Raw genomic sequence first — 13,510 nt, forward strand, 5'->3', positions numbered from 1 at the left:
CTCCCTCCTTATCTTCTTAGCCTATCATGGGGATGAGGCTCATTGTTAGTTGCTCATGGCAGTGAGTCTCCAACATTTTGAGCAGATATCTAGGGGTGAGATGACACAGAATGACAGGTAGCATCAGTGGAGAGTCGTAATGATGTAGGGGCATGAGTTCTTATGGAGGCAATGCATGGTTGGATTAGCTACCCAACTAGTCACCGACATGATGGGTACCAGCACATGATTCCTTGCAGAGCAATGGCATATCTATGGCGTGAGGTAGGTCGAGAGGTGGGCACATCTGGATTACCCATACACACAGTTTGTGTGGCTTGATGATCTTGGCAACAGATGGTTGTTGAGGTGAAGAGTTGTCAAGGATGATAACTCATTTAAAGTGGGGGAGTATGTCAAGCCCATGAGTCGTGATGTGCGATGTGCAACGAGTTGGGTGAACGCTCCCGCTTACGTGCGACGAGTTGACGAACGAGTGTGTTGGTTGCAACGTTTTGTGCAACGTTGGGACGAGTTGGTGAAGTGCGACGAGCCAACGGAGGTGTTAACCGAGATTTTGGAATTCGACTAAGTATGGCGAACTTCGTGAGAGGGGGCCTTATATCATGTGAGTCGGGCATGTGGACCCGGCGGGGCGACAGTATGGGCGAGCCGACGGGCGAAGTGGGCGAGCCGACATGACATTGTGGGCAAGCTGACCGAATGGGCAGGTCGGCCTAGGCAGGCCAACCCATGAAACATCCATGGCATGGCATATATATTGGTGGGCGTTGGATGGAGAAATCATCATCGAAAATCTTCAAGTCTAAGGGCGAGCTAAGAGGAGATAGCGAGCTGCAGTTGGACGCATAAAAGAAAGGGGGAAGTTAGGAGGGTGGCCAAGAATGAAGCACGAAGCCGAGGTGAATGGGCTGCAGCAAGTGTAGAACGGGTCAGGTCGCAGGTCGGGCGGACGAACCGCAGGCGATCAGGGGAACGAACCGCAGGAGGGAAATCGCAGACAGCTGAGCGGGCGGATGAGCCATAGGCAGGCGGCATGAGTTGGTGGATGGGAGACATAGTTAGGTTGGGCGACCCCCAGTTGGGCGGTGCGCCCATGACAAGTTGAGCGCGGGTCGGGTGGAACAACCCAGTGGGCCGGCGTGCCCGCGGTTGAAGTGAACGCGGGCGAGGGCAAAGGCAAATGGGCGACATGGCCAACAAACCGGCGGGCAGAACACAGGTGTGCGTCAGGTGGGTGACACGACAAAGGTGAGGCTACACGGTGGTGTGTTCGGGCGAGCAGTGTTGAACGGAGGCGAGTGCGGGCAAACTCGCAAGTTGGACTGAACATTGGTTGAACGGTGAATGGTGAAGGGTGCCCACTATGAAGGGCGACCCGGTGGGTGCCTCGCCCCAGTGTGTTGGGCGACCCAACTCGGTGAAGGGTGGGCGCACCCAAACGACAGTTCGGGCAGGCCACACGAGGTGCAAGCCGATTGTGAAAATTGACTGTTTATGTGAGCAGGAAGTTGGGATTCCTATCTGAGTGTTGATTTTGTATAAACTAAATATTGTCATTATTATTGTGGGCAGACTCATCTTCAAGGAGTTGCCCTTCCCGTTATATTTCCGTTGTGTATATGTGTTAAAGTATTAATGATGATGAAAGACATGTAAATGAATTTTTTCGTTGTGCTTATGGATGTTATACTTAGAAAGTGAAAAACAAATTAAGTATGGAATGTTAGGTGTAGTCCACACTTGAAAGTATTGGTGAAAAGAAATCGGGTAGTGGTGCCGCACCCCCCTTCGTGTGGTTGAAAGACTACTGCCAAGGTAGGGACGTGACACATTCCATGTTGTTAGGTGACCAACAAACTTGGTTTACTGTAAGGAAAATTGACGCCACCTAACAAATCTATGAGATGGTTGTAACTTCTTGATTAAAAAAAAAGAAGAAAAAGAAAGAAAGAGAAAGAAAAAGAAAAAGAAAAAAAAGAGTTTAAAAAAACAAAATGATAAATAATATTTTTTTAAAAATATAACAATATATACTAAAGTTCCATAATTTCTTTATTTAAAATAAAGATATATGTGTTTTGATTTTGGCTTTAAAATATGATCAAAATTGGATGATTTTTATTTAATTAATATTTTACAATTTTATAAAATAGCATGTATCATTAATGGTATATAATTATTATTTATTTAATATTTTATAACTTTTATAAATATCATTATAGGGGGGGAGATTATTCTCTTTACTTTAATTTATTGAAACTCTAATAGAAAGTTAAATTTATATATATATATATATATATCTATATATATATATATATATATATATATATATATCATATATATTTAGTTTAAAGTTAATTTTATTTTAATGTAGCGTTATTTTTTTGACCAGTAAAAATGTTAAAGTTGGGTATTTTTATTTTATTTTGACCAAGTAAAAATGTTTATAGGACATTACATTGCATTACGATGTCGCTACCATACTAGGCTAGAGAGTTGTGCAGCAACCAACCAAATAATGACAATGAGAATGGAATTATTCATGTTTTATAAAGCTTTTAGTTTAAAATAATCAAACATGTACATTCATTTTTATTTTTATTTTAATTATAGTTGACATCTTACTTTTATTTAGGGAATATTTTATTTCTTATTAAAAAAATTATTAATTTGAAGTTGAGTACGAAAAGAATTACACATCTCCTTCATATTAAAATATAAAACGTCCCCTCAACCTAAATATTAATAATATATAAAATAATTGTTTTTAAAAATTTGAAAAATTAATACTTCTTTGTATTTTATTATATAAATTTTTCAAATTTATAAAAACAATTATTTTATATATTATTAATATTTAGGTTGAGGGGATGTTTTATATTTTAATATGAAGGAGATGTGATTCTTTTCTTACTCAACTTCAAATTAATATTTTTTTTTTTAATAAGAAATAAAATATTCCCTAAACAAAAGTAAGATGTCAACTATAATTAAAATAAAAATAAAAATGAATGTACATGTTTGATTATTTTTAACTAAAAGTCTTATAGAACATGAATAATTCCATTCTCATTGTGATTATTTGGTTGGTTGTTGCACAACTCTCCAACCTAGTATGGTAGCGATGTTGTAACGTAATGTAATGTAATGTCCTGTAAGCATTTTTATTTGGTCAAAATAAAAATACCCAACTTTAACATTTTTACTGGTCAAAAAAGATAACGCTACATTAAAATAAAATTAACTTTAAACTAAAATAATGATATAAACTTGACTTTGTCAAGTTATGGGTGGTTTTTGAGCTCCAAGTTTATGAGAACTCATGGTATTCATGTGGATTATAAGCCTATTTAAAGGAATTAAACCATCATAGATCCATCTTAAATCCAGATCTACCAAGCAATGAGGGATAAAATTTATAAAAGAGATTTGATCCCTCTATGGGCTTGGTAGATCCGCAGTTAAGATGGATCTAGGCTGGTTGATTTTACAACCCAATATGGAGGAGATGTGAAAATATTTAACTCTCATTCTCAGCCAAAAAACAAAAGGTTATTTTATATGTAACGCAATTTTATATCAACTTTAAAGAGAAATAAAGTAATTAAAAGAAAAAAACTTTTATAATTCTTAAGTGTTCAAAATGTATAATTATTATACTTTTTAAAAATATATTTGAATACTTTTCAAAACTATTTGAATACATCCGGGGAGTAGAATAGACAATGATGGTGTGTTAAGGAACTCTGTGATGTGAAGGTCACCGTTTGAAACTTCATGGGAAAAAATCTAGCCATGTTAAGGGCTCGTGTGGCGAGCTCCGATCCTGAGTGGTTTTAATAGATGCCCCAGTTCACGCTTTCTCAAGCCAAAAGTTAAGCGTGCAATCATCTCAGGATTCACACAACTTTTATATATATATATATATATATATATATATGGCTTAAATAATTTATTTGAATATTAATTTCAACTATTTTATTTTCACAACTATTTAATTTGTATGTAGAGAGAGAGATAAAGAAAAAGAAAAATATATTTAATAACAAAATATATTAATAACAAAGAAAACATTTTAATGTGTACAATGTAGTTCATACATAAAATATTTCACTACTCATGTTAAGTATAAGATTTTAAAGTCAACTATGTATATAATATATAGTTAAAACATATGTGTAGAAAGTAAGTAGAGTAAATAATAATAATAATAAATCTTATTGTTAAAATATTTTAAATAACATTTTTTGGTTGCACAATCCATGTCTAAAGAATGTTTTGATATATATATCAAGCATAAAGAGAGGAATCAAATTAGTTTTCCATATTTGCATTCTTAAAGGGGTTTGCACCTCATGAGATTTGATTCCGCAAGTCTTTGCTAGATTGTTAAGATGAAACTATATTGATAATATAGAAAAATAATTATTATATAAAATTAATTAGTAAAAGAATTTGAAATGATTAATCTAATCATATTTAACAATGAATATATATTGATTAATTAATTGAGGCTGTCTCTTGTCCAGCGTGGAAGAGATGTTGTAAGGTAATGTCATTTTAACATTTTGACTAAGTCAAATTAAAATTTAAAAAAAATAGAAAGATTAATGTAATGTAAACATTTTAACTTAATCAAAATAAATAAAATAACTAAAAATTATAAAAATAACCCTATTAAAATCAAAATTATCAATGGTATTGAGATCTCATGGTATTGACCATGGGTATTCATGTGGAATTTAGCCTATTTAAAAGGGGATTAAATCAACCTAAATCGATGTTAACTTTAGATCTACCAAGGGTCGAGAGGGATGAAATCTCTTGAGATGCAAACCTCTTTTAGAGTGAAAAGAGATTTTATCCCTCTCTGTAATTATATGAAATGGTCGGAGTTCACAAGAATCTCTAATCCCACATCCATTAACCCTTCTAGATCTACCAAGGGTCGAGAGAGATGAAATCTCTTGAGATGCAAACCTCTTTTAGAGTAAAAAGAGATTTTATCCCTCTCTGTAATTATATGAAATGGTCAAAATTCAGGAGCATCTCTAATCCCACATCAATTAACCGAGGAGCATCTCTAATCCCACATCCATTAACCCTCCTTCGTCTCTTCCTCAAGGTCAAGTTTGTCTCCCTTACATAAAAGGGACCATCTACTTCATAGCAAAATTCTTGTTAAAAAATGTACATTAAAATCATTTTTAAACCCCACAAAGCATTGAAGTAAATGTTCCGATCAACCAAGATAAATTTGTAAATTTGACCCATGTTGAATTTGGGGGTTTACCAAATGTAGACGTTCCGGTCAACCAAGATAAATTTGTAAATTTGACCCATGTTGAATTTGGGGGTTTACCAAATCATGCATTCCCTTCCATGCTCGCATTAAAGAGCATATCTTCCAAATCATGCATTGCCTTCCATGCTCGCGTTAAAGAGCATATCTTAGGCTATCGAAGTCGTCATAGTTGAGCACTCTTTTAACTCGAAGTCGGTCATAGTTGAGCACTCTTTTAACTCGAAACATCTAAATTGCTTTAATCAAACCTTCACTTTTATTCTTTTTTGCAATTCTAGAATCATTAGATAAGTCCTTGAAATAGAGAAACACCCTGAAAATTTTAATCAAGAGGATATCTAGAATTTAAACCAATACTGGCAACATATTATCCACCTTCTAACTCATTAGCTAACCTTTTTTGCATCCTTATATTTAATAATCTCATGTTATAATAAAAAAAATTATTTAATTAATTATTTTTTTTTTACATATTGTTTTCTAATCCAATATATTTTTCATATTGTTTATCCTTTCAATTTTATCTATATTTTCTAATTTTACTCTTATTCTCTTCTTTTTCTTTTAATAAATTAATTTTTCATGTACTTCTAGCATTTCCATTATTCTCTTAATTTTCTCTTAATCCCCATCTCATCTATCTATTTTAATTGGCGAGGAGGAATTGCTGGGGAAGTTATGGAAATTCTGGTCATAGTTAGAGAAAATCCGGCAAGGATTTTTGTAAATCCAAGTTATAGTTGTTAAACTTCAAATTTCAGGTGTCTTAGACGTTTTTTATGTTGCTGAATCCATTTCCAGCATCAAAAACACGATTCAAACGCTGCCTCTACAAGATTTTTTGAAATTTTTTTGCCCGGATTCCACTCACTTTTCACCATTCGCCAATTCCTCCGCCTCGTTAGACGACTCCATTTTAATTCTCTTTTGATTTAATTTAATTAACCATTTATTTATTTAAATCTTTTGGTTTGACCATGTCTCTTAACAATTATTTATATATTTTATTTTATTTTATTTATTGACTTGACATTTTTCTTAATGGTTATTTATATATTTTATTTTATTTGACTTGAATTTTTTTCTTAACAACTAATTATATAATTTACTATTATTTTTTTAACAACTATTTTCATTTCTTAGACTTTTGTGATCCATAATGAATTAAGAAAAATTTTATGGTATAAACATTGCTCTCTATTTAAGCCTTTGTCATGGTCTACCTCTTCATCTGGTCCTAATGATGAACCAAACTTGTTGGAAATATATTGGCCAAAAATTTCTCTTATGTGATTCTACCAAAAAACTTTTCTTAATTATTTTCATTATTTTAATATTATTCTTTAACTATTAATTCAAAATTTATCCTCTATTAAAAAATTCACCATAGCTAATCATTCAATTCTCAAAATTAATTATTAACCATACATAAAGTATAAAATAATTTAAAATATTAAATAAATTTTGAAATTCAAAATTTAAATTCCCACGTTAATTTGTGTTCCACTAATTAAATATATAAAAAATAATTATTATTTAAGTCGAACATGTTACTTTAAAACAGATAGACACATATTTATATAAATATTATATTGTTCAAAATAATTTTGTTGCTTTACATGTAATATTCGTGTACACCTTATTAATTTTTAATAATTAATCATGCTAAGCATAGGGAACGTGAACTTTCTAATAAAAAATCAAACATGTTGATATAAATATTACACTATTTAAAGGGTATTTTTTTCAACCCCCTCCCCGAAAGAACGATTGTAACATAATTAAAACTGATTAAATGTTTTTATGGTTAAATAGGGTTTATTTTTTTTAATTGTATTTGATATTTTAAGGTCGTTAAGTAACATCATAAAATTGTTAAGCAAATATTTTAAGATATTGGTAAATTATGTAGAGTATTATTTTTTTAATATATTCATATAGAATTATTTTAATTTTGGATTTCTCAAATATTGAGAAGGATTGAATTTTTCAAAATGTAAATTTTTTGAGTAAAAAATTTATAATTTCTCTGAAAAAAAAAGGTTTGTATATTGAGAGATTTGATTTTTCTACGTTTTTGGTAGATCTATAACTAAAATGAATCTATTTTGGTTTTGAGCAACACACTAATAAAATATTTTAACTATAAGAAATTTTTTATTTTCACTTGAAATTGAAATATTGTATTTATGATTAACATTCTCCACATTAAAATGTTAATACATACCTCCCATATTAGAAAGTAAAAAAAATATATCCATAGGATATAATCCCTCTCAATGACATCTCCCTCATACTCAGTTGTAGAATGCCTCTTCTTGTAGTGTATAGCTCAAAGATTATCTATATTAGCAAAACCATTGCATGGATTGCCCTAACACTTCCACAATGACATTCAATAATCCTTTTACCTCAAGATTATGGTGAATAGTCCCATTGCAAGGTTGAAGTAATTTACAATATCTTATTGTTGTCAACAAGCATGTTTAAGGGGATTGTGAATCCTTTTACCTCAAGATAATAGTAGATAGTTCCCATTACATAGTTGAAGTCAGTTGCTTAATAATCTCTTATTGATGTCAACAAACATGTTTAAGGGGGTTGTACCCTCTCAAGCCCTACAAAATTTCGTGTCTACAACACCATGCAAGCATAGTTCTACACCTTATGTGATATGTTTGAATTATGCCTTTGCACCCTTTGGAATTTTGTGCACGTGCCTACAACCAAGAATGCTAGTTATGGCTTAGCATTATGATGGAAATGCAACCATTTATGTAATTGAATTTGGTGCATTTAGCTAAGTCAAGGCACAAATTACAAATTACGTGGGATTAACAGTAACAAACATGTGTTTTCTCTATAGAGGTCTTAGATTTGAATTAAAAAAGGAGTAGTGTATGTATACCTTTATTGAGTACTCAAATGTTGCATTGAGGGTATTTTTTTGTCTCATAAACAAGGTGGTCTCATATGTCTATTTTGCATCTAGTTGTGCCATGACCTTAAATAAGATTATTATTATTGTTGTTATTATTATTATTATTATTAGTGGTATTTATTATTAGTATTATTATTATAAACACTTGTACATAAATTTTGTGAACTCCCTTAATCATATAGTAAACCTGCTTTTGCATTATACTTATCCTCAAAACTTTGGCATACAAGAGCTCAATTCTCATGAGTTGCGCTATAATGTATTTTCCTCATTTTGATGATTGATAGGAGAGCTTCAATGTTTATCTCTATCTCGATTGTATATGTTATTTAACATGATAACATAACTAGTTTTCTACATTGAATCGATGGTTCTTTTTGCAATGCTAAATTTTCTCAAGATGTGGAGTTTTCCTCTTCTCGCACATTCTAAATTATTAGCATGAATCACTTACCAAATGATAAATTTCTTTGGTACCTTAAGGTAGCCATGGGATCACATGTAAGTATTTGTTGCACATTTGAGCTATAAGTAACACTACTTGCTTACACATTTTTGGATCCAAAAGCACCTTCATGCTCTCCTTAAGACCTGTAAAAAAATCCCAGGGGATACTAATATGACCAATTTCTAAAGTCTTTGACCTTTCCTAGGAGAGGTGTGAGGTTGAAATCTCCCCCTAATGTTAAAGTGGGTATTTTTATTTCCTTAATATCATGTTCGTGTCCATAGCTCTCCATTATTTAATCAAAAATCGTATATACATGTAAAACAAATAATATATATGACATGGAACATTTACCTCATAAACAATCAGTGGGGGTTTTGTTATTGATTCCCCAATTACATTAAAAAAAAAAATAAAAAATTGTATAATGCTATGGCCCACTTTTTAGGGCTACACTTTAATGCATGGTGTGAAATTGTGGTGGCTCATTCTCTTTCTCACTATAATCAGATGATATGATGAGCAATTGTGACAATATTTTCTATATTGAAACACATCAAATTGATATGAAGCCACTCCTTGTTTTTCAAGGATACCCTTCGCTATAAATCCAAAAATAGGGACACCTCTTTGGCTCAAAAGGTTCAAGTGGAATTGGATGTGTTTACAAAGAATACCTAACTCCATTTATTAGAATAGTCTGTGGGCTTGTATCCTCATGCTAGATTCTTATGGGTATCCTTAGAAAGGAAAGCCCCTTTTAAGAAATTCTTATTCAATGCATGTTACTTTCCCCTAATTTCATCACCTTACACAATTGCAAACATTGGTGGCTCTCCTTCACAGATTTTTTTATCAAAGACATTCTTCTTATAGCAAGATTTAATGTAAGAAGTCACTATTACATGTAGTGCATAAGGTGTGACCTGTACTCAAACCCATTGATGACATAGCCAATGCACTTTCAATGGGACACTTTACACTTTACATTAAGCTTCAACTAATAGAGAAATAACACCTATAGTATAAAAAAAAAACAGATTGAGAGACTCTCATCATTTGGTCATGGTCAATGAAAGTAGATCATTTCCACATTCCAAGGGCTCCACATGCTTTCCTTTTGTTGATGGAACTTCTATTGTTGGCTATGTTCTTATTAAAAGGGCCTTATTATCATAATTATATGATATTTAGCGTCTTCCACACCTCCTCTCCTCATTGACCATGTTATCTTTTCTTTTAACGTTCTGCTTGGGTGCCTCGCTTATAATCTTTGCCTAAATCAACCTTGGCAATCTATCATCACCCATCTAACCATTAGCTTGATGGAAAATACATCAACTTCCTCAAGACAAGTCTCATCTTAGTTTATGACACTTATGATCTAATTGAATGTTCCCACACTTAACCTAGGCCATTTGGTCTTCTATGCTCAACACTTTCTTCGTTTCAGCTTCATTTCTCGTCTTGCTAAGAATGGCCACTACCCTGGTAATGCTCCCTGATGATGGTTTAAAGATGACTAAAAATTAATGAAATGGGTAGCAGAAGTCAAAGTCTTCTACTAATGGTGGTTTAAGGCTGGACACCAACAAAATCATGCTCATGGAACATAAGTCTATCTATGGCTACAATTCTAAAACTGGCACTAGTTAAATTTAGCTCTAGGCTCTGGTTCAGGTTGTGGCTCAGGATCGCTTGATATGACTTCAAATCTAGTATCTGACCATCAATTCCCCTCTTGTAAAATACAAGGTCAGAAGATGAAAATCTCTCTACTTCAAGACATGTCAATACTCGAAAATGAACTCTACAGTATGACCAATATATATTCTTGGTTATTGAAGACCATTACCATGAAGCGATCTATCTAAGGTGAAGCTTTACTCTTGCAAAAGCCTTGTTTTTAGAACATATGTTTGAATGATGAGTATTTTTTCCACATTTCTCACAAGGGTGAAGATAAAACATTAATCTTTTAGGTGGTCAACTCAATCACAATGTTGGAATTTGATAATCTGAAGTGGATGTGGAAGTCTACGAGGAGCAAGCAAAGATGATTTGTCCTAAACAAACCTAGCACTTTGAAACTGGATTGGTTTGGAGTAGTTTGGGTGGTGAAAGTTCACTTCCTTTCCATATCCAAGACTAGTTATATGCTTTTTGTTGATGATTTCTTCCCAAGGTCTAATGATGAGCTTGAGAAGTGAAAGTGAAACCTATGCATCTTCATGTAAATCTAAACTTGAAATGACATCATTATTCTAATCATGTGATGATTGATGATAAGAGTCTTCCTCAAACTCAAAAATATAATTGTTATGAAGAAGAATCAATTCAAAATATTGACTCTTTTGTTATAATTCATCACATCGGAGCTATGACTCGAGTTGTAAAAACTCAATATGGTCATGTGCATGTTGTAGACATGTTAGAATTTTGGAGAGAGTGGCTCTGTCGACTTTGAATTTAAAGTCGACAGTAGAGACTAGTAGAGTGTTTAGTGACTCTAACAATCCATCAAGTCTTCCCATTTTCTCAATAATTTAAGCTTAGAAAATTAAGGGTGTTGGCTTCAACTCAAAATTAAGGGAGTTATCTTTAGTGTGACTTTTTGGACTTTCCAGTGCCGGAATCCGGCAGAAATTTTGAGGTGAAATCTTGATTTTTGTTATTTAAACTAATTTTTTGGTTGTATATATGGATTTAGCACCCAAAAAATCCTTAGGGCACTTGGATTGTGCAGGGGTTACCCATCAAACTTGTAATTTCAATAAATTCTTGCCAGATTTTAGAGAAATTAGACCGGAAAAGCTTCCAAAAAATCGCACTAAAGACAACTCAAAAATTAAGTGTAAGAACAAACCAAAATTTGTCCATTGATTACACTCCTAGAAATACCCACTCATATATACAATTCTATGATAAATCTATGTTACAAGTTCTTTGGTGAAAACATCAATTTGATCAAAATTTCACCATCAAAGATTTTTGTTGAGAAAATTTAGATGGATACATTAATGCAATTCCTTGCTTCCCTTAATGTGCATTCAAGACCTCTAGAACTAGTGTTTATGTCTCGAGAACTTGTTAAAGGGATTATTGTTTCCATCTTATCACCAAATCTTATCCCTTTTTCAATTTGCATAGGAAAATAACATACTATAAGTGATTAATTGGGATATGGAAAAGCTTTCTCATTTTTTGAAGAACCAGGAACTCTATGATTTTCTCATCGATCCTATTATTGAAAATGGGAAGAAAATTATTCTCAAGTCTATTGCAAATGATGCTAAGTTTCAAAAATATACTCTCACTTTCCTAAATCTTCTTATCAACAAGCAAAAATATGGCATAGTAAAGAATATCTTGTCAAAGAATTTGAATCATTATACAATGAATTGATAGATACCTAAGTTGCTTTTGTATACTCTACATAAAGGTTGAGAAACACTAGTTAACACAAATTACAAAGAATATGCAGAGCTTATCTAGCGCCAAAAATGAAATCCTCAGTAGGATTATTGAATCATCTTTAATAACAGGCTTTATTATCTTCTTTATCATACATATGAGGGTGATAAGTCAATTGGAGTTCTTATCATATCCAATTAATTCTACAAGAAAAGTTGGTTGAAATCTAAGATAATAAATCCAATTCCTTCGATGTCAAGGTTGTACAAGCCAAGAGCTATAGTTGGAGTTGGGTGCTTGGAATTGAATGAAAAATGCAACTTCTCATTGGTTATTTGCATGCTAGGGCCTATTGATTTCTATTGTGCTTGATTTTTGCACTTTCTCCTTAACAAACAACTTGATCAACCAACAAATATTATGGAATAGGAAAACATGCAATTACAATCTTAAACCAGATGATGCATTGTTGGTTTCATCAAATTTATACCTTTATAATGTTTTATTTGATATCGTTGTCAAGAAGATGCAACAAAATGTAGATGGTGGCAGTGACGTCATTGCTACTCTTGACATTTCTACAATGATCTTATGACCTCAAAATGAAGAACAAAGAGTTTAGAAGTCTCAACCATGGATAACTCGTGATCATTTATTTCAACATTTGGGAACCATTTCTTTGATGTCACGAGTATCCTCATTGGTATCAGACCAATGTTGAATGGAAGAATAATAGACGACTCATGCGCATGTTGAATGGAAGAATAATAGACAACTCATGCGCATGGAAAACTTATGATCAGAGAGGTTACTAGTAAGCACATGAGCTTGGGTTCCATGATCAAATCGAATATCTCAGATTCTGGTATTGGACGCTTTAAATTGTTGTAAGAGGTTAGACTTACGAAGATCGATAATGATATAGAAACCCCAGGTGGGATGAAAGTAGGACTAACAATATCATAAATTGTTCTTGACAGAGGATAATTTGTGGATGTAACATACCCCCTTACCCTCCCTGGACCACACCAAAGGTATAAGGAGGGAGTCACTATGATGACCTGACTTCTAAGGTCCAGGTGTGGAAATGGGGTAAAAAAAAAATTACTTTTTTTTTGAAATCCTCAAAATCCAAATTGACTTCGCCATTGCGTTTGCCTCGTCAAGACCTTTCCAGCGATATAAATTTTGCCTCAATCTGACATTAGGAATGAAATTTATGGCCAATTAAAGTTTTTTCAATAACCTTTTGCTTTGTCACCGGGCATTGCAATGTGGACCCCACATGGTGCCCACATGGCTCTCCACTTCACTGCCAAGTCATCTCCATGTGGGTACCACCATGGTTATGCACTCACCTACCACATAGTCACGTTTGAGTGGTCCCCATCAGACCCTC

The 13,510-nt window shown here is 33.1% G+C and overlaps 1 pseudogene; it reads left to right on the top strand.

Moving 5' to 3' along the window:
- Nucleotides 1-11,705: 11,705 nt before the first annotated feature.
- On the top strand, nucleotides 11,706-12,334 carry LOC149249860 (ATP synthase delta chain, chloroplastic-like; annotated as a pseudogene).
- The last annotated feature ends 1,176 nt before the right edge of the window (nucleotides 12,335-13,510 follow it).

Source organism: Pinus tabuliformis, chromosome 7 (assembly GCF_031772625.1).
Source record: "Pinus tabuliformis cultivar Carrire ecotype Pingquan chromosome 7, CPIR1, whole genome shotgun sequence".
Lineage (NCBI taxonomy): Eukaryota > Viridiplantae > Streptophyta > Pinopsida > Pinales > Pinaceae > Pinus > Pinus tabuliformis.